General features: G+C 34.7%; 1 protein-coding gene across 3 annotated transcripts in view; it reads left to right on the forward strand.

Annotated features, from left to right (window-relative positions):
• LOC117327972 (transmembrane protein 135-like) overlaps positions 1-21,199 on the forward strand; it is a 227,312-nt gene that overhangs the window by 64,752 nt on the left and 141,361 nt on the right. The window lies entirely within an intron of this gene.

The raw sequence follows: 21,199 nt of genomic DNA on the forward strand, positions 1-21,199 counted from the left end.
GACAGTATATCTGATCTGGAATTCCTGATTGGCTAAGACTCTATATCTGATCTGGAATTCCTGATTGGCTAAGACAATATAACTGATCTGGAGGTCCTGATTGGCTAAGTCAGTATATCTGATCTGGAATTCCTGCTTGGCTAAGACAGTATATTTGATCTGGAATTCCTGATTGGCTAAGACAATATAACTGATCTGGAGGTCCTGATTGGCTAAGTCAGTATATCTGATCTGAAATTCCTGATTGGCTAAGACAGTATATCTGATCTGGAATTCCTGATTGGCTAAGACAGTATCAGATTGGCTAAGACAGTATCAGATCTGGAAGTCCTGATTGGCTAAGACAGTATATCTGATCTGGAAATCCTGATTGGCTAAGTCAGTATATCTGATCTGGAAGTTTGGATTAACTAGAATCTGTTCCTGTTGATGCTGATCTGATAGAGAAAACTGTTCATTTATTGAATACTTAACACAAATTTTAACTCATTGTTTTCTATGCACAAAATAATTGTGTTATATGAAGCACTGTACATCTTATAGTATTCTTTAATTGTGGATATGCCTTAATGGTAAATCCTGACTATATAACTTTACCAATGTTTCTATATTGTAACATCTCAGGCTCTCATACAGATGTTTCTTCTGCTAGACCAGATATTGGGTTTCATAACATTGTCGTTATAGGGACAACTAGAGTACAGAATGGGGGACAAATATACTCCTAGCTTAGTTCAACATCCTATTAAGTGCAAAGGTCTGAGATAATTTTCAGAGGAGACATTGGATATTCATACTGTAACTTTATGATTCTTCTGGAGAGTGTCATAGAAGGTTGGAACATGTTTATAAGGATGTTTACGGGTATAAAGGTTTTAAAAAAACACTGTCAGCATGCATATTTTAGCGCTTACATTTGAATTTGATTAAATTGATTTGAATTATAACAGAGAAAATCTGTTTTTTTTTAAAATTATTTGGTTGTTACACTGTGAAGTTAATTAGAACACAGAAAATCTCTGTTTTTATTGAGATTATTTGGTTGTTATGCTGTGTTGTTGTATGGGTACATAGCCAGTTTAGACGATGAGCGAGACTTGCGAGTGTTTCCAGGAGATGTAACCTTCTAACACTGGTAAAGCACTCAGCCTGGGATTATGGCAGATTTAAACCAAATAAATCTTTATCATTCTTAGTTAAAAATGTAAAATATCTCAAATCGTAAAAATATGAAAACTGACACATCGTAATTTTAGTGGTATGAATGGAATTTTTAATGCAAAGTAGTTTGGAACGTTGTGTCTGCATCTCATTGTTATGTAAATTTTCGGAGCATTTGATACCTGTTTTGCATAAAGTTGGTGTTATCAGGCTGTATATTGGCATGAGTTACGATGTGTTTGTACACTCGGTGCCCTATCTAGTAGCCGTCATTGTTCCATCTAAATGATTTTATGTAGTATTGTTCTTAAAACCTTAAAAGATATTCTCTATGATCTCTAAATTTTCAATTTGAGATGGCAGGTAATGGTAGACTGTGTTTAAAACTTGCTCGTGCCTCGAGTGGTTTTCCTAACACAAATCACGTTTAGTGTCCGATTCCATGTTGATTATGGCATTTTAGTGATTGTTTCCAAAAGTCACATGACTTAGATTTTTTTATCTCCTTTATTAAAATCCTGCATACTCTTTTTTTGTCACTTTTTATTCTTGGCTGGCGCAGTGCTCGTGTGGAACTGGGATGACGTCCAAGTTGAATTCTGGATGTTGTTACTGTATAGTATACTCATTTAAATAATACCGTTTTCCTGGTGACTGCTTGCTTCATGTGGAAACCAAACAAGGATTTAAAAGCTTCAATATAAAAACTTCTTAAAAAGTTTTATTTTAAGCAAATTTCTGATAGAAATCTCTGTCACAGCTTGTTTGGTGAAATTGGATTGTAGAATGCAGATGTTTTAACCATATGAATCTTACGGTGTTTTACACTATGTTTATAGACGTGTAGTGTCTCTCACTTGTATAGTGTTTTATACCATAATCTTCATGTGTTTTATACTATAATCATCTAGTATTTTATACTATAATCATCTAGTGTTTTATACTATAATCATCTAGTGATTTATACTATAATCATCTAGTGTTTTATACTATAATCATCTAGTGTTTTATACTATAATCATCTAGTGTTTTATATCATAATCATCTAGTGTTTTATATCATAATCATCTAGTGTTTTATACTATAATCATCTAGTGTTTTATACTATAATCATTTAGTGTTTTATACTATAATCATCTAGTGTTTTATACTATAATCATCTAGTATTTTATACTATAATCATCTAGTGATTTATACTATAATCATCTAGTATTTTATACTATAATCATCTAGTGTTTTATACTATAATCATCTAGTGTTTTATACTATAATCATCTAGTGATTTATACTATAATCATCTAGTATTTTTTACTATAATCATCTAGTGTTTTATACTATAATCATCTAGTATTTTATATCATAATCATCTAGTTGTTTATACTACTATCGTCTAGTGTTTTTTACTATAATCATCTAGTGTTTTATACTATAATCATCTAGTGTTTTATACTATAATCATCTAGTGTTTTATATCATAATCATCTAGTGTTTTATACTATAATCATCTAGTGTTTTATACTATAATCATTTAGTGTTTTATACTATAATCATCTAGTGTTTTATACTATAATCATCTAGTATTTTATACTATAATCATCTAGTGATTTATACTATAATCATCTAGTATTTTATACTATAATCATCTAGTGTTTTATACTATAATCATCTAGTGTTTTATACTATAATCATCTAGTGATTTATACTATAATCATCTAGTATTTTTTACTATAATCATCTAGTGTTTTATACTATAATCATCTAGTATTTTATATCATAATCATCTAGTTGTTTATACTACTATCGTCTAGTGTTTTTTACTATAATCATCTAGTGTTTTATAGTATAATCATCTAGTGTTTTATACTATAATCATCAAGTGTTTTATACTATAATCATCTAGTATTTTATATCATAATCATCTAGTGTTTTATACTATAATCATCTAGTATTTTATATCATAATCATCTAGTTGTTTATACTATTATCGTCTAGTGTTTTTTACTATAATCATCTAGTGTTTTATACTATAATCATCATGTGTTTTATACTATACTCATCTAGTGTTTTATACTATAATCATCTAGTGTTTTATACTATAATCATCTAGTGTTTTCATTTATACTATAATCATCTAGTGTTTTATATTATAATCATCTAGTGTTTTATACTATTATCGTCTAGTGTTTTATACTATAATCATCTAGTATTTTATACTATAATCATCTAGTGTTTTATACTATAATCATCTAGTGATTTATACTATAATCATCTAGTATTTTATATCATAATCATCTAGTGCTTTATAATATAATCATCTAGTGTTTTATACTATAATCATCTAGTGTTTTATACTATAATCATCTAGTGTTTTATACTATAATCATCTAGTGTTTTATACTATAATCATCTAGTGTTTTATACTATAATCATCTTTTGTTTTATACTATTATCGTCTAGTGTTTTATACTATAATCATCTAATGTTTTATACTATAATCATCTAGTGATTTATACTATAATCATCTAGTGTTTTATACTATAATCATCTAGTGTTTTATACTATAATCATCTAATGTTTTATAATATAATCATCTAGTGTTTTATACTATAATCATCTAGTGATTTATACTATAATCATCTAGTGTTTTATACTATAATCATCTAGTGTTTTATACTATAATCATCTAGTGTTTTATACTATAATCATCTAGTGTTTTATACTATAATCATCTAGTGTTTTATACTACAATCATCTAGTGTTTTATACTACAATCATCTAGTTTTTAGCCCACCATCATCAGATGGTGGGCTATTCAAATCGCCCTGCGTCCGTGGTCCGTCGTCCGTCCGTCCGTCCGTCCCTCCCTCCGTCCGTCCGTCCGTCCGTCCGTCCGTCCGTCCGTCCGTCCGTCCGTAAACAATTCTTGTTATCGCTAATCTTCAGAAAGTACTGAAGGGATCTTTCTCAAATTTCATATGTAGGTTCCCCTTGGTGCCTAGTTATGCATATTCCATTTAGGGACAGATCGGAAAACAACATGGCCGACAGGCAGCCATCTTGGATTTTGACCATTGAAGTTTGTTATCGCTATTTCTGAGAAAGTACTGAAGGGATCTTTCTCAAATTTCATATGTAGGTTCCCCTTGGTGTGTAGTTATGCATATTGCATTTTGAGACCAATCGGAAAACAACATGGCCGACAGGCAGCCATCTTGGATTTTGACCATTGAAGTTTGTTATCGCTATTTCTGAGAAAGTACTGAAGGGATCTTTCTCAAATTTCATATGTAGGTTCCCCTTGGTGCGTAGTTATGCATATTGCATTTTGGGACCGATCCGAAAACAACATGGCCGACAGGCAGCCATCTTGGATTTTGACCATTGAAGTTTGTTATCGCTATTTCTGAGAAAGTACCAAAGGGATCTTTCTCAAATTTCATATGTAGATTCCCCTTGGTGCCTAGTTATGCATATTGCATTTTGGGACCGATCGGAAAACAACATGGCCGACAGGCAGCCATCTTGGATTTTGACCATTGAAGTTTGTTATCGCTATTTCTGAGAAAGTACTGAAGGAATCTTTCTCAAATTTCATATGTAGGTTCCTCTTGGTACCTTGTTATGCATATAGCATTTTGGGACCGATCGGAAAACAAGATGGCCGTCAGGCAGCCATCTTGGATTTTGACAATTGAAGTTTGTTATCGCTATTTCTGAGAAAGTACTGAAGGGATCTTTCTCAAATTTCATAAGTAGGTTCCCCTTGGTGCCTAGTAATGCATATTGCATTTTGAGACCAATCGGAAAACAACATGGCCGACAGGCAGCCATCTTGGATTTTGACCATTGAAGTTTGTTATCGCTATTTCTGAGAAAGTACTGAAGGGATCTTTCTCCAATTTCATAGGTAGGTTCCCCTTGGTGCTTAGTTATGCATATTGCATTTTGAGACCAATCAGAAAACAACATGGCCGACAGGCAGCCATCTTGGATTTTGACAATTGAAGTTTGTTATCGATAATTCTCAGAAAGCACTGAAGGGATCTTCCTGAAATTTCATATGTAGGTTCCCCTTGGTGCCTGGTTATGCATATTGTATTTTGAGACTAATCAGAAAACAACATGGCCGACAGGCAGCCATCTTGGATTTCGAAAATTGAAACTGGTTATTGCTATTTCTAAGAAACTAATGAAGGGATCTTCCTGAAATTTCATATGTAGGTTCCCCAAGGTGCCTAGTTATGCATATTGTATTTTGAGACCAATCGGAAAACAACATGGCCGATAGGCAGCCATCTTGGATTTTGACAATTGAAGTTTGTTATCGCTATTTCTCAGAAAGTACTGAAGGAATCTTTCTCAAATTCCATATATAGGTTCCCTTTGGTGCCTTAATCTTAACTTTTATATATAGGTTTCCCTTGTTTGAAAAGTACTAGAGGTTTCTTCTGAATTTACACAGATTAGTAAGACTTAGAAGAAGAGAAAAGTAGAGAAAAGATCAATCTGACATGGAACCTATGAAGAACATTCAATGGTGGGCGCCAAGATCCCTCTGGGATCTCTTGTTTATACTATAATCATCTAGTATTTTATATCATAATCATCTAGTGCTTTATTCTATAATCATCTAGTGATTTATACTATAATCATCTAGTATTTTATATCATAATCATCTAGTGCTTTATACTATAATCATCTAGTGATTTATACTATAATTATCTAGTGATTTATACTATAATCATCTAGTGATTTATACTATAATCATCTAGTATTTTATATCATAATCATCTAGTGTTTTATACTATAACCATCTAGTGATTTATACTATAATCATCTAATGTTTTATAGTATAATCGTCTAGTGTTTTATATCATAATCATCTAGTGATTCATACTATAATCATCTAGTATTTTATATCATAATCATCTTGTGATTTATACTATAATCATCTAGTGTTTTATACTATAATCATCTAGTGTTTTATACTATAATCATCTAGTGTTTTATACTATAATCATCTAGTATTTTATATCATAATCATCTAGTTGTTTATACTACTATCGTCTAGTGTTTTTTACTATAATCATCTAGTGATTTATACTATAATCATCTAGTGTTTTATACTATAATCATCTAGTGATTTATACTATAATCATCTAGTGTTTTATACTATAATCATCTAGTGTTTTATACTATAATCATCTAGTGATTTATACTATAATCATCTAGTGATTTATACTATAATCATCTAGTGTTTTATACTATAATCATCTAGTGATTTATACTATAATCATCTAGTGTTTTATACTATAATCATCTAGTGATTTATACTATAATCATCTAGTGATTTATACTATAATCATCTAGTGTTTTATATTATAATCATCTAGTGTTTTATACTATAATCATCTAGTGTTTTATACTATAATCATCTAGTGATTTATACTATAATCATCTAGTGATTTATACTATAATCATCTAGTGTTTTATACTATAATCATCTAGTGATTTATACTATAATCATCTAGTGTTTTATACTATAATCATCTAGTGTTTTATACTATAATCATCTAGTGATTTATACTATAATCATCTAGTGTTTTATACTATAATCATCTAGTGATTTATACTATAATCATCTAGTGTTTTATACTATAATCATCTAGTGATTTATACTATAATCATCTAGTGATTTATACTATAATCATCTAGTGTTTTATATTATAATCATCTAGTGTTTTATACTATAATCATCTAGTGTTTTATACTATAATCATCTAGTGTTTTATACTATAATCATCTAGTGCTTGATACTATAATCATCTAGTGATTTATACTATAATCATCTAGTAATTTATACTATAATCATCTAGTGATTTATACTATAATCATCTAGTGTTTTATTCTATAATCATCTAGTGTTTTATACTATAATCATCTAGTGATTTATACTATAATCATCTAGTGTTTTATACTATAATCATCTAGTGATTTATACTATAATCATCTAGTGTTTTATACTATAATCATCTAGTGTTTTATACTATAATCATCTAGTGTTTTATACTATAATCATTTAGTGTTTTATACTATGATGACATGGTGTTGTTACACATGAAAAATGGAAGCCCTCTTTAAAATAAGTAAACATTCATGTTGTTTATCAAAAAAATTATGAGAATAGATAAATCTTTATATGATACTATTATAACTTTACAAAGTTTCGTAGATTACTCTGCACAGTTTAAGATGTTGAACTTCAAAAAAGATTGGAGGAAGGCTTGATATGTTGTGTTTGAATTTGTTTTATCTGATCTTATTCTGAGGTCATCGGACATTTAACATTCTTAGCAGCCATTACTTTATGTCATGGTAGACAGAGTGTAATTGTTCGATTTCAACCATTTCACAGAGGAAAAGACTTTTAATCTCCGGAAAAGCTTTCAGAAAGTGAATTAAGAATTCTATAGATTTAGATTACAGGAAATGGAATGGGGTTTAAAAGTTTTAGAAATAAAGCTATTCCATGTGGACCCGTTTTGTAATCTATAGAAGAGCTATACAGTTCACTCAGCCTCCATGTTCGATTGTACCAGCAACCTGCTTTGTCTTCATAGCATCTTTATTTGGTGTACTTAAAGTGGAATCTACAATGAGATTGAGGATCACCAGATATTGTATTTACCATAGTATAGTGTTTGTTGAGACAGTCATATCAGACCATCAGTTGGACATGCACAATGATTAATGATTGTTGGGGTACACAGGAGTTGCCTAGTGACACCAAGTCTGCCAAACATTGCTTTAAACATGGAAATCTCCGGGCCTGTAGTGAAATGATGGGACTGTCTGTTTCTAGAGAGTATATATCGTCAGAAATCTCCGGGCCTGTAGTGAAATGATGGGACTGTCTATATCTAGAGAGCATCGTCAGAAATCTCCGGGCCTGTAGTGAAATGATGGGACTGTCTATATCTAGAGAGTATTGTCAGGAATCTCCGGGCCTGTAATGAAATGATGGGACTGTCTATATCTAGAGAGTATATATCGTCAGAAATCTCCGGGCCTGTAATGAAATGATGGGACTGTCTGTATCTAGAGAGCATCGTCAGAAATCTCCGGGCCTGTAGTGAAATGATGGGACTGTCTGTTTCTAGAGAGTATATATCGTCAGAAATCTCCGGGCCTGTAGTGAAATGATGGGACTGTCTATATCTAGAGAGTATCCTGAGAAATCTCCGGGTCTGTAGTGAAATGATGGGACTGTCTATATCTAGAGAGTATCGTCAGAAATCTCCGGGCCTGTAGTGAAATGATAGGACTGTCTATATCTAGAGAGTATCCTGAGAAATCTCCGGGTCTGTAGTGAAATGATGGGACTGTCTATATCTAGAGAGTATCGTCAGAAATCTCCGGGCCTGTAGTGAAATGATGGGACTGTCTGTATCTAGAGAGTATCGTCAGAAATCTCCGGGCCTGTAATGAAATGATGGGACTGTCTGTATCTAGAGAGTATCGTCAGGAATCTCCGGGCCTGTAATGAAATGATGGGACTATCTATATCTAGAGAGTATCGTCAGAAATCTCTGGGCCTGTAGTGAAATGATGGGACTGTCTGTATCTAGAGAGTATCGTCAGAAATCTCCGGGCCTGTAATGAAATGATGGGACTGTCTATATCTAGAGAGTATCGTCAGAAATCTCTGGGCCTGTAATGAAATGATGGGACTGTCTGTATCTAGATCTAGAGAGAGCAATCCTCGGAAATATCTGGGCTGCATGGTAATGAAATGATAGGACTGTATCGATCTCATTGTTCTGGTAATAAGTGTTAAGTGGGATAACAGAATCAAATGTGCCAACACTCAACCGACGTGTTACTGGGAAATTCTCACAAATTCAAATTAATGCTTTCATAACAATTCACGACCAAATATATAACACAGAAATTCATATTTTCGAATATCAAATTATGTTTGATATTATTTGATTTTATTAGCATTGATAAAATGTCATATGGAATTGCAGAAATCATCAGCATGGATATGATAATTGGGATTTATTTGCATTGATTACTACAGTTTTCGGACAATAGGTTCCATCACGACTGTTGTGTTTTGTTCGGTATGACCATCGATCGTCACATTGGCTGTAATATTCTCATTTTAATTAATGAGTTAAATCAGAATTATGTCTTGGTAGCAGTTTTATATAGCCTAAAAACAATCCGTCATGCATTATTGTTCCCTTGGAAACACAACAATGCCTGTTATTGTGTGAATTATTCAGACATTGCCAATAACCAATACTGACGGCTGAGCTAGACAAAGGACATTTTCACGATGATCGAGCTTCAATTGTGAAGTGATAAATTTGCACTTTAAAGACTTGCTGTCTGGTCTGTGACAAAGACCAATTCCAATCAGTTCTTTTCTTGAATTTTAAGGTAGAAAATGCTTTTTTCTGGATTTTTCAGTGTCCTTTGGAAATGAAGAATGTTATTCCGCATTCCTTTTTGCTAATAACCCATTTTTAAATGAGTTCAGATACACTTGTGCAAAAAAATTGCATTGATTTTACATTGAAAAAAAAAAAAAAAAAATTACCTCTCAATTCATGACTTGTTTTTCTGAACTCTACAAAGTTTTGTTTTTTCCCTGAAAGGTTATATCAATATATTTACCTCTTGTAATGCTGATACACATGATACTTAGATTTTAACATCTTTTGTTTTATCATATTGTCTTTTCACTTCCATTTACTCTTGTGATGCTGGATTTATATAATTAATTGGTATGGTTATGTTTCACTCCGTTGAGGAGTTGCTGCCCCTGACTGTAATGTAGTGGCCCCAGGGGACAGGAGATTTATGAGAGGATGGTATAAGGAGGATACAATCTACTACTGGGTGATCCGACTTGCCCATCACATTGATCACAACACATTATGCCATGTTAGATGCTGCAGGAGTCGCGTACATCAGTTGATCTCATTGGAGATTTCTGTGTGATCTTGTCTGCGATTTCAATGAATCTGATGAGCACGGGGACATTTAGATCGTCTGGAAGGGTTACGAGATCATTGGTTACATGTTTTCTTGGTCTTTCCCTTTGGTGAGATCTGCAGTATATCTGGTTTCTGAACTACAACACTAATGGTCGACTCAAGTTTACGGCCCAGTTTTCACAGGTCTACTATTAAATGTGTCAATATATCACATATATTTCTGACAAACATCTCTGTTTTTCTGTTCCTGGCCATATTTGTGTATTTTATCTTTGGAGCCTTGTTCCAAAATCCATCAACCATACTATGTCTGTATATAGATGTGAGAGGGACTGATGTTGATTTACTGACCTTACACTGTCTTGCTGTGTCCCGCTGTGTTACAGACTATTTTAATATAACATAAGTACTTTTGTAACAACTTGTAATCATTAAAAAGAACATTGTTAATCAAGAGATATTACTCAATTATCACACTGATAATTATTGTTGTGTTTGGAAAAGTATTCAGTAAACTCAAACAATTTAACTGAGGTATGAATTATTTTATTAAGAAGTATATCGAATTTCAAAGTTATGAATTGTTGAAACCTTTGAGATGCCAACCCCATAACCATATATAGCATTGTTTGACATCAACAAATATTGATTATTTTGATGTTTGGTCAAATCCAACTAGGTGAGCGATACAGGCCCTCTGGGCCTCTTGTTCTAATATGGCATTAAATAGTCTTCTGATTACACCTCAAATGTCTAATTGATTGATTGATTAAAAAAAAAAAAAAAAAAATCATTTTAAGTAGTGATCAGTGAAATTAGCATAAAGAAACATAACCCATTACACTGAGCCTATAAAATAACCCAGAGCACAGAACTATAGGAAAAATACCCCATAACATATAGAGCCAATAGGAAAAATAACCCATAACATGGAGCCAATAGGTAAATTAACCCATAACACGGAGCCAATAGGAAAAATAACCCATAACACTGAGCCAATAGGAAAAATACCCCATAACATGGAGCCAATAGGAAAAATAACCCATAACATGGAGCCAATAGGTAAATTAACCCATAACACGGAGCCTATAGGAAAAATACACCATAACACTGAGCCAATAGGAAAAATACCCCATAACACTGAGCCAATAGGAAAAATACCCCATAACATAGAGCCAATAGGAAAAAGATCCCATAACATGGAGCCAATACGAAAAATATCCCATAACATGGAGCCAGTAGGAAAAATACCCCATAACTCTGAACCTATAGGAAAAATACCCCATAACATGGAGCCAATAGGAAAAATACCCCATAACACTGAGCCAATAGGAAAAATACCCCATAACATGGAGCCAATAGGAAAAAGATCCCATAACATGGAGCCAATAAGAAAAATGTCCCATAACATGGAGCAATAGGAAAAATATCCCATAACACAGAGCTTTATATATAAATGAAAGTTTAATTAGCATTCATAGTTTGCTAGTCTGATAGAAAGATTTTGGAATCACTTTACATTTATGAGGCATTAGTACAGAAAACCTCTAGCTCCTCCACACCCCTCTTTACCTTTAATAGCCTTTTGATGGTGGCCATGACCAGTACCATTATGGCACCCTAAAGTTTCGGGCAAGTATTGGGTTACTTCCCCTTCTCACAGCTGTTTTTAATCTCGGCCATTTTATGGTGCCTCTGTATTGTATTTTGATGTTGCATCATATCATTATGGCTCCACTTTGGATCATAATTGTTAAAATCTATTAAATCTTAAACATCACCGTAACTGACGTATATAGACTGAGAGGGTTTCAGTTATTGAGTTAGGTTACCTCGACCCATTCATACTGTAGGTGTGGGATATATCAGATTTTAAGCTTGCTCCTCGTGGATCTGGACACCTTGTCTCTTGTCCTGTCACCTGTATAGGTAGTTTTATAGTCCTCCCATATAATTTACATTCTTTAACTGTTGCAGACACAGAGAAAATCTCTTGAATATTTAATTAAATCCTAGTAACTGTGTGTATGATCAAATTAATGAACTTAATACTATACTTATATTTTGGTAAATGCTGTATTGAACATGTGTAATTGATATTTTTCACCTTCAAACATTTCCCATTTTGATCCATTTAATGAAAATGATTTATCAATTTAAACATTTATTATCAGAAAATTTGTTTAGAATGTTCCATTGCTGATTTAATGATTTAATCTGTGGCCCGTATAATTCAAAGTTAGCAGTTTTTATCTGGAAGTTATATATGTTTTGTTAGTCTTATAAAATATAACAAGTCCTGTAATGGCATACCTTTTGGTGTTTGGGTGTCTGTTGTCCAAGTGTCTATCCATTAACATTTTCTGACATACCTTGTGGTGTTTGGGTGTCTGGTGTCCAAGTGTCTATCCATTAACTTTTTCTGACATACCTTGTGGTGTTTGGGTGTCTGGTGTCCAAGTGTCTATCCATTATCTTTTCCTGACATACCTTGTGTTGTCCAGGTGTCTGGTGTCCAAGTGTCTATTCATTAACTTTTCCTGACATACCTTGTGGTGTTTGGGTGTCTGGTGTCCAAGTGTCTATCCATTAACATTTTCTGACATACCTTGTGTTGTCCAGGTGTCTGTTGTCCAAGTGTCTATTCATTAACATTTTCTGACATACCTTGTGGTGTCCAAGTGTCTGGTGTCCAAGTGTCTATCCATTAACTTTTTCTGACATACCTTGTGGTGTTTGGGTGTCTGGTGTCCAAGTGTCTATCCATTAACTTTTTCTGGCATACCTTGTGTTGTCCAGGTGTCTGGTGTCCAAGTGTCTATCCATTAACTTTTCCTGACATACCTTGTGGTGTTTGGGTGTCTGGTGTCCAAGTGTCTATCCATTAACTTTTTCTGGCATACCTTGTGTTGTCCAGGTGTCTGGTGTCCAAGTGTCTATCCATTAACTTTTTCTGACATACCTTGTGGTGTCCAGGTGTCTGGTGTCCAAGTGTCTATCCATTAACTTTTTCAGACATACCTTGTGGTGTTGGGTGTCTGGTGTCCAAGTGTCTATCCATTAACTTTTCCTGGCATACCTTGTGGTGTTGGGTGTCTGGTGTCCAAGTGTATATCCATTAACTTTTTCTGACATACCTTGTGGTGTTTTATTGTCTGGTGTTCAAGTGTCTATTCATTAACTTTTTCTGACATACCTTGTGGTGTTGGGTGTCTGGTGTCCAAGTGTATATCCATTAACTTTTTCTGACATACCTTGTGGTGTTTTATTGTCTGGTGTCCAAGTGTCTATTCATTAACTTTTTCTGACATACCTTGTGGTGTCCAGGTGTCTGGTGTCCAAGTGTCTATCCATTAACTTTATTGTCTTCTCTTGCAATGATATTGCTGTCCTTTGTCCTAAATTTTCTCAGATTCCTGTTTGAGCTCTAAAGACTTCACTAGGCTCTGTATGAGATACAGGTTGCCCTATAGTAATTACTGTCAGTCCACAAATTTTGTTCCTGGATGATAACTTTAGTATTCATTGACTGATTTACATAAAATTTAGTCCAGATGCTCTGTTCACAACGATACTTACTGAGGTCAAAGGTCAAGGTCAGTTTTAACTTTTCACTGATGAGCATTGTATCGTGACATGATGAAGCAATGTTGGTCCGAGTCAACTAACCAAAGGTCAAGGTCACCAGAACAAAGTCACTGGGTCAAAGGCCTGCAAGGTAAAATTCTCATTAACAACCATTCTATTATGATGCTATATGAATCAAAGTTAATTGGAATCAAACAAGGAGTGAAGTGATTTAATGTCAAGGTCAAAGCCACTGGCTCAAAGGTCAAGGTCAAATTTTCTGTCTTTTAACAGATAAACATTTGTTATGAAATTTTGAAGCAAAGTTAAACTTTGTTATGAAATTTTGAAGCAAAGTTAGGCGGATTTAAAAAACTGGGGGTCAGATGACGTAAAGGTCAAGATCACTGCATGGAAGGTCATAGACAAATTTTCATTATCATTCCATACAATATCGCACAAAATGAAGTGAATCAGCAAAAGATTAATTTTTCTTAATGACATTTGTATTTCAAATATGTCAGTTTAAAAAAAACAACAACATTTATTTGTTAAACGGTGACACCATAGCTCATAATGATAAGACAATTTTAACTTAGCTGTATATAACTTGTTATATTACTTTGGCAATTAACCCTCTTTCTCGCTGGGGTCAAACGTTCGAAAAACAAAAATAGACTCACCAAATTACAAAAATAGACTCACCAAATTTGACCAGTATATGGCTATAGGTTGAATGATACAAAGTTTCCTCACATAAGTGACCTTGACATGTTTTCAAGGTTACAGAGATCAAATATGTTAAAAGTGTAATACTAGTACAACTAAAGAACCAGTACATTCTGGACAGTTAATGTCCATAAACAATGATGGATTTCTCTGAGTATTTCCGTTTTATGTGTATAAGGTGCACTGTTAGTGCCCACTGGTGTAACACCAATGTTTGGGCTGTATATTTGAAGATATTTGCAATTTTAATCAGTTAACAGCTACATCCTCAATAAACAATTGTTGTCATTTTCTATAGTCAAAATATTCTCCAATGTTTAGGTTTTCATAAAATTTCATTCCACATTTGTTCATGTTCAGTTTAAAGATAATGGAAATTTTGAATAAGGCTGCTGGCAACTCCTCAAATCTGATTGGTGAAATGGAGTGTTAGTTTGATTGGGTATTTATTTGACTCAAGTTATTTATTTTAAAAAGACACAAGCTTTAGTGTTTGTCTTTTGTAACTTTTAGAAAATAACTAATGAGACTGAAATCAATATCATATCCAACAACCACAAGTCATGTGACCTGTTTCTACCACAATAATATGAACCATGTGACCTGTTTCTACCACAACAATATGAACCATGTGACCTAGCTGTTTCTACCACAATAATATATATGTAGCATGTGACCTGTTTTTACCACAACAATATGAGTCATGTGACCTGTTTCTACCACAACAATATGAGTCATGTGACCTGTTTCTGCCATGATAATATGAATCTGCAGCGGTGGGATTGTGACTTAGTTTGAATATACATGTGTTTGCTGACATATGCAAATAAAGTGTAGTGATATTATCATATGTAAAAGTCATTAATCAATATTAAAAAAATATATTTCACTAGATAATGTGTTATCTTCACATTTATTTAGTCAGGAGTAACTATATGATACCCTATGGATGTTAAATATCTTTTAAACTTAAATGTCTGCAGTATGTTAAACTAAACTATCGCAGACTTGAACGTTTGTGGCATGGGGTCATCTGCTTCCCGCCAATAAAGCTGACTGATCGTTGTCACTGTCGTAAAAGACTCTTGGTCTGGGAAGTTTCTGTGAGACAAACATGTTATTTATGTTTATTGTTCATGTGCTGCTGTTAAATAGTAATGGAAAAGCAGTCCTTGTGATATATCATCTTATTGGTCACCTGTCCTGGAGAACATTATGTAAAGGAATCTCTACTTTCTTCACGGGACACAAACGATCACTGGACACAAGGATCACTGGACACTAAGGGTCACTGGACACAAATGATCACTGGACACAAGGATCACTGGACACTAAGGGTCACTGGACACTAATTATTACTGGACACTAAGGATCACTGGACTCTAATTATCACTGGACACAAAGGATCACTGGACACTAATTATCACTGGACACTAAGGGTCACTGGACACAAAGGATCACTGGACACAAGGATCACTGGACACAAAGGATCACTGGACACAAGGGTCACTGGACACTAAGGATCACTGGACACAAGAATCACTGGAATCTAAGGATCACTGGACACAAAGGATCACTGGATACTAAGAATCACTGGACACAAAGGATCACTGGATACTAAGTACCACTAGACACAAAGGATCACTGGACACAAGGATCACTGGACACTAAGGATCACTGGACACAAGGATCACTGGACACAAGGATCACTGGACACTAAGGATCACTGGACACTAAGGATCACTGGACACTAAGGATCACTGGACACTAAGGATCACTGGACACAAGGATCACTGGACACAAAGGATCACTGGACACTAAGGATCTGACTGGACACAAGGATCACTGGACACAAGGATCACTGGACACAAGGATCACTGGACACAAAGGATCACTGGACACAAGGATCACTGAACACAAAGAATCACTGGACACAAGGATTATTGGACACAAGGATCACTGGACACAAGGATCACTGGACACAAGCATCACTGGACACAAAGGATCACTGGACACAAGGATCACTGGACACTAAGAATCACTGGACACTTAGGATCACTGGACACAAAGGATCACTGGACACAAGGATCACTGGACACTAAAGATCACTGGACACAAGGATCACTGGACACAAAGATCACTGGACACTAAGGATCACTGGACACAAGGATCACTGGACACAAGGATCACTGGACACAAGGATCACTGGACACTAAAGATCACTGGACACAAGGATCACTGGACACAAGCATCACTGGACACAAAGGATCACTGGACACAAAGGATCACTGGACACAAGGATCACTGGACACTAAGAATCACTGGACACTTAGGATCACTGGACACTAAAGATCACTGGACACAAGGATCACTGGACACAAGGATCACTGGACACAAGCATCACTGGACACTAACGATCACTGGACACTAAGGATCACTGGACACTAAGGATCACTGGACACAAGGATCACTGGATACTAAGTATCACTGGACACTAAGGATCACTGGACACAAAGGATCACTGGACACAAGGATCACTGGACACAAGGATCACTGGACACTAAGGATCACTGGACACAAGGATCACTGGACACTAAGAATCACTGGACACAAAGGATCACTGGACACAAGCATCACTGGACACTAAGGTTCACTGGACACAAAGGATCACTGGACACAAAGGATCACTGGATACTTAGGATCACTGGACACAAGGATCACTGGACACAAAGGGTCACTGGACACAAAGGGTCACTGGACACAAAGGATCACTGGACACAAAGGGTCACTGGACACAAAGGATCACTGGACACAAAGGATCACTGGACACAAGGATCACTGGACACTAAGGATCACTGGACACAAAGGATCACTGGATACTTATTATCACTGGACACAAGGATCACTGGACACTAAGGATTACTGGACTCTACGGATCACTGGACACTAAGGATCACTGGATACTTATTATCACTGGACACAAGGATCACTGGACACTAAGAATCACTGGACACAAAGGATCACTAGACACAAAGGATCACTGGACACAAGGATCACTGGACACAAAGGATCACTGGACACAAAGGATCACTGAACACAAAGGATTACTGGACACAAGGATCACTGAACACAAGGATCACTGGACACTTAGGATCACTGGACACTAAGGATCACTGGACTGGAGCATGTTTAAACAATGGTCTAATATTGGAATAACACTAGTATTAATGTCCATAAAAGTATGCTGGTAGGTTTCACATGATGTACATGTTTGGGTTATTTATTTCACTATCAGGGGCATGATTTCTTTCAATTTTTCCTTATTTTTTAATATAGTAGAAAAATTGGGCTTAGAAAGATTTGTTTTGATTTATTGCTTTTTCCAAGTAATTTTCAGTTTTATGACACATATCTTAAAAAGACTGAAAAACTTTGTCGATGGGCTTAATATTTAGTGACCTGTCAAATGCTGCAGTTTGCCTGTAGTTGTGTAATAGACTACAACAGAAAAAATACAGTAATTGAAATATGATTCTAGTGTATCGGAGGGATATTGTAATCAGTCATCCAGGCTGAGGAAACAATATTTTATGTTAGAGATCATGGGATATTGATTCTGTGTAAAGATTTCCGTGATAATTCTGTGACAAGTATTCATTAAACAAGCAATCGGAGATTATATCCTCGCTTCTTCATGAATAATGTAAAAACGATAATCTTTAATACACAGTCAATTCTAAAGATGTTAGTTGAGATGGCAAGTTGTATATTCATTTTTCATTGGTCCCGATTCAGTGTTTAATAAATAATTAAGCAAAATTAAGGGGTATGGTGACATATTTAGAATTGAGGGGAACATTGGTGTTTCAAGTTGCATGGTGACTTTTAATGCATCTGAGGCACGGCATTTGAGGGAAAATGATAGAGTTTCAAATTTCATGTTTTTTTTTCTGTTTTTTTTTTATGACTTGACAGAAATTTGTGTTAAATGTTCTTTGACCACTGTTTTATTGAAACTGTTTCGATGTATGTTGCTTGTTCCCTTTGCAACTTGTTTCTATGATATAATGTCCAAATTGAAAAGTCATACCACTGCCATATTTAGTCTGCAATAAGCAAGGGGGTCATAGCATCTTGCTCACAATCAGATGTGGGCTTATGACAATGAAATTATGATAGACAGCAATAGATCGGGATTTGCTTATAATGTACTATACTATTTTAAAGAAAATCACTCATAGGGTATCTATTTCAATTAATTAATGTCATGTGGAAAAAAAACCGTTATAATTAGATAGACAGGCCGTAAGAAAATGTGTGTGTAGGAAAACATTAAAAATCTTTGGCTGTTGTAAAATACAAACTTCTAGACAGTAAATCTTGGAGCTAATTACCTTTGACAGGTGTAGAGCCTTAATGAAGTATATTATACTTACCACTGGGTCCTATTTTGAGGTAGGTTCAATAACACAACACACAGACTTGCTTGTTTTTCTTTCAACATTTCACCTGTTTTTGGAGGGAGGGATGATTACCGCCATGGCAGGCAGTGGCAGCAGTGACCCCTCTGGTGACCCCTGGCTCCTCACCAAAACCCAGGCACACATGGCGGGAAGGGAGCAGGCCAGCTGGTGGGAGGACTAGGAAGGGGCTGAGGAGGATGGAGTAAAGGAATGCTGATAGGAGGGTACAGGGGCTCAACAATCAAATTACTAATTATATATTTGTACTTTTCAGTTGATCTTGAACTTAAAGCATGTTTAAAATAGAAGAAACATGCTGTAATCTAGTGGAATATTAGCTTTGAGAGATAAGCAATGTAGGGGCCTCTGTCAATTGGGAATGGTCTTTTGTACCACCTACTTGATCTACCAACTACAATGGGAGTTATATAATTTATTTTCGTTGATAAGCACCAATCTGTCTAGGACTTCGGATGTTAAACTCATTACAAAGAAACACATATCTGGCAGCACATGAAATTGTAAAACATCTATCATTAAATCTGTTAAATTATTTCTTGGAAATTTAATCTAATTCCTGTAATGATTGCACTACACACTGTATTGTTTACATTTTTTCCTTTAGAGTTTTCAGTATGTACTGGAAGGTCTTCTTCCTGTATTTGTAAAACTTCCTGTATTGGTCAAGCTAAACTCTGTACTATAAAGTTACTTCCTGTATTGGTCAAGCTAAACTCTGTACTATAAAATTACTTCCTATATTGGTCAAGCTAAATTTAACTCTGTACTTTAAAGAGTACTTCCTGTATTGGTAAAGCTACTTCCTGTATTAGTTAAACTTTAATTTACTCTGTACTATAATGTCTACTTCAAGAATTGGTAAAGCTGTATTTTATGATGTAAATCTACTTCCTGTAATGGTTAAGCTACACTCTCTACTGTACAGTAAATGAAGGCTACTTCCTGTTTTGCTAATGCCATGACATAGTGTTGAAACTATTTCCTGTTTTGCCAATGCCATGAATTACTGTTGAAACAACTTACTGTTTCGCTGATGCCATGAATTACTGTTGAAACAACTTACTATTTCGCTGATGTCATGAATTACTGTTGAAACAACTTACTATTTCGCTGATGCCATGAGAGACTGTGGAAGCTTATGTACTTTTCCTGTTGTTAACCTTGAAACTTCTCATTACTGTTTACTTTCTGTTATGGACTTCCTGTTGTTAACCTTGAGACATTACTGTTTACTTTCTGTTATGGACTTCCTGTTGTTAACTTTGAGACATTACTGTTTACTTTCTGTTATGGACTTCCTGTTGTTAACTTTGAGACATTACTGTTTACTTTCTGTTATGGACTTCCTGTTGTTAACCTTGAGACATTACTGTTTACTTTTTGTTATGGACTTCCTGTTGTTAACTTTGAGACATTACTGTTTACTTCCTGTTATGGACTTCCTGTTGTTAACCTTGAGACATTACTGTTTACTTTCTGTTATGGACTTCCTGTTGTTAACTTTGAGACATTACTGTTTACTTTCTGTTATGGACTTCCTGTTGTTAACTTTGAGACATTACTGTTTACTTCCTGTTATGGACTTCCTGTTGTTAACTTTGAGATATTACTGTTTACTTCCTGTTATGGACTTCCTGTTATGGACTTCCTGTTATGGACTTCTTGTTATGGACTTCCTGTTATGGACTTCCTGTTATGGACTTCCTGTTGTTAACTTTGAGACATTACTGTTTACTTCCTGTTATGGACTTCCTGTTATGGACTTCCTGTTGATTAGGTTGTAACTGGATTATCTCTATCTTCACAGATTATTGTAATTAACCAGCAGATTAACAGGAATTCTTCAGCTACAAAAGTACATATTAGAGGAAGATAAATTGCCGCTGATAAGACACCTTTGTCCATGGGAGACATTTGTTGTCTAAGTTCGAGTTAAAGTACATGTTTTGATAAGTTAACAATTTAGTTACTGCTATCTTATGTTCTGTACATTCCCAACTTATCCACATACACTAGTAGATATAAAATAAACTACATTTTTTATATGTACATAATTTTGTTTGTGATCAGTATTTTCTTGCATACCTAATTAAGGGGGACCTGTTGTGTTGATGTTGATTTGTTACACTGGAATTATGGTTCTGTTCCCTATTAAATGAATGATCTTTTACAATTATTCAAAAATTAAGATATTTTTGAGGTTTCATGATTTCTTCTTGTCTTTAGAACTGTCATAAATGACATTATATT

The sequence above is a fragment of the Pecten maximus genome, chromosome 5, assembly GCF_902652985.1.
Source record: "Pecten maximus chromosome 5, xPecMax1.1, whole genome shotgun sequence".
Lineage (NCBI taxonomy): Eukaryota > Metazoa > Mollusca > Bivalvia > Pectinida > Pectinidae > Pecten > Pecten maximus.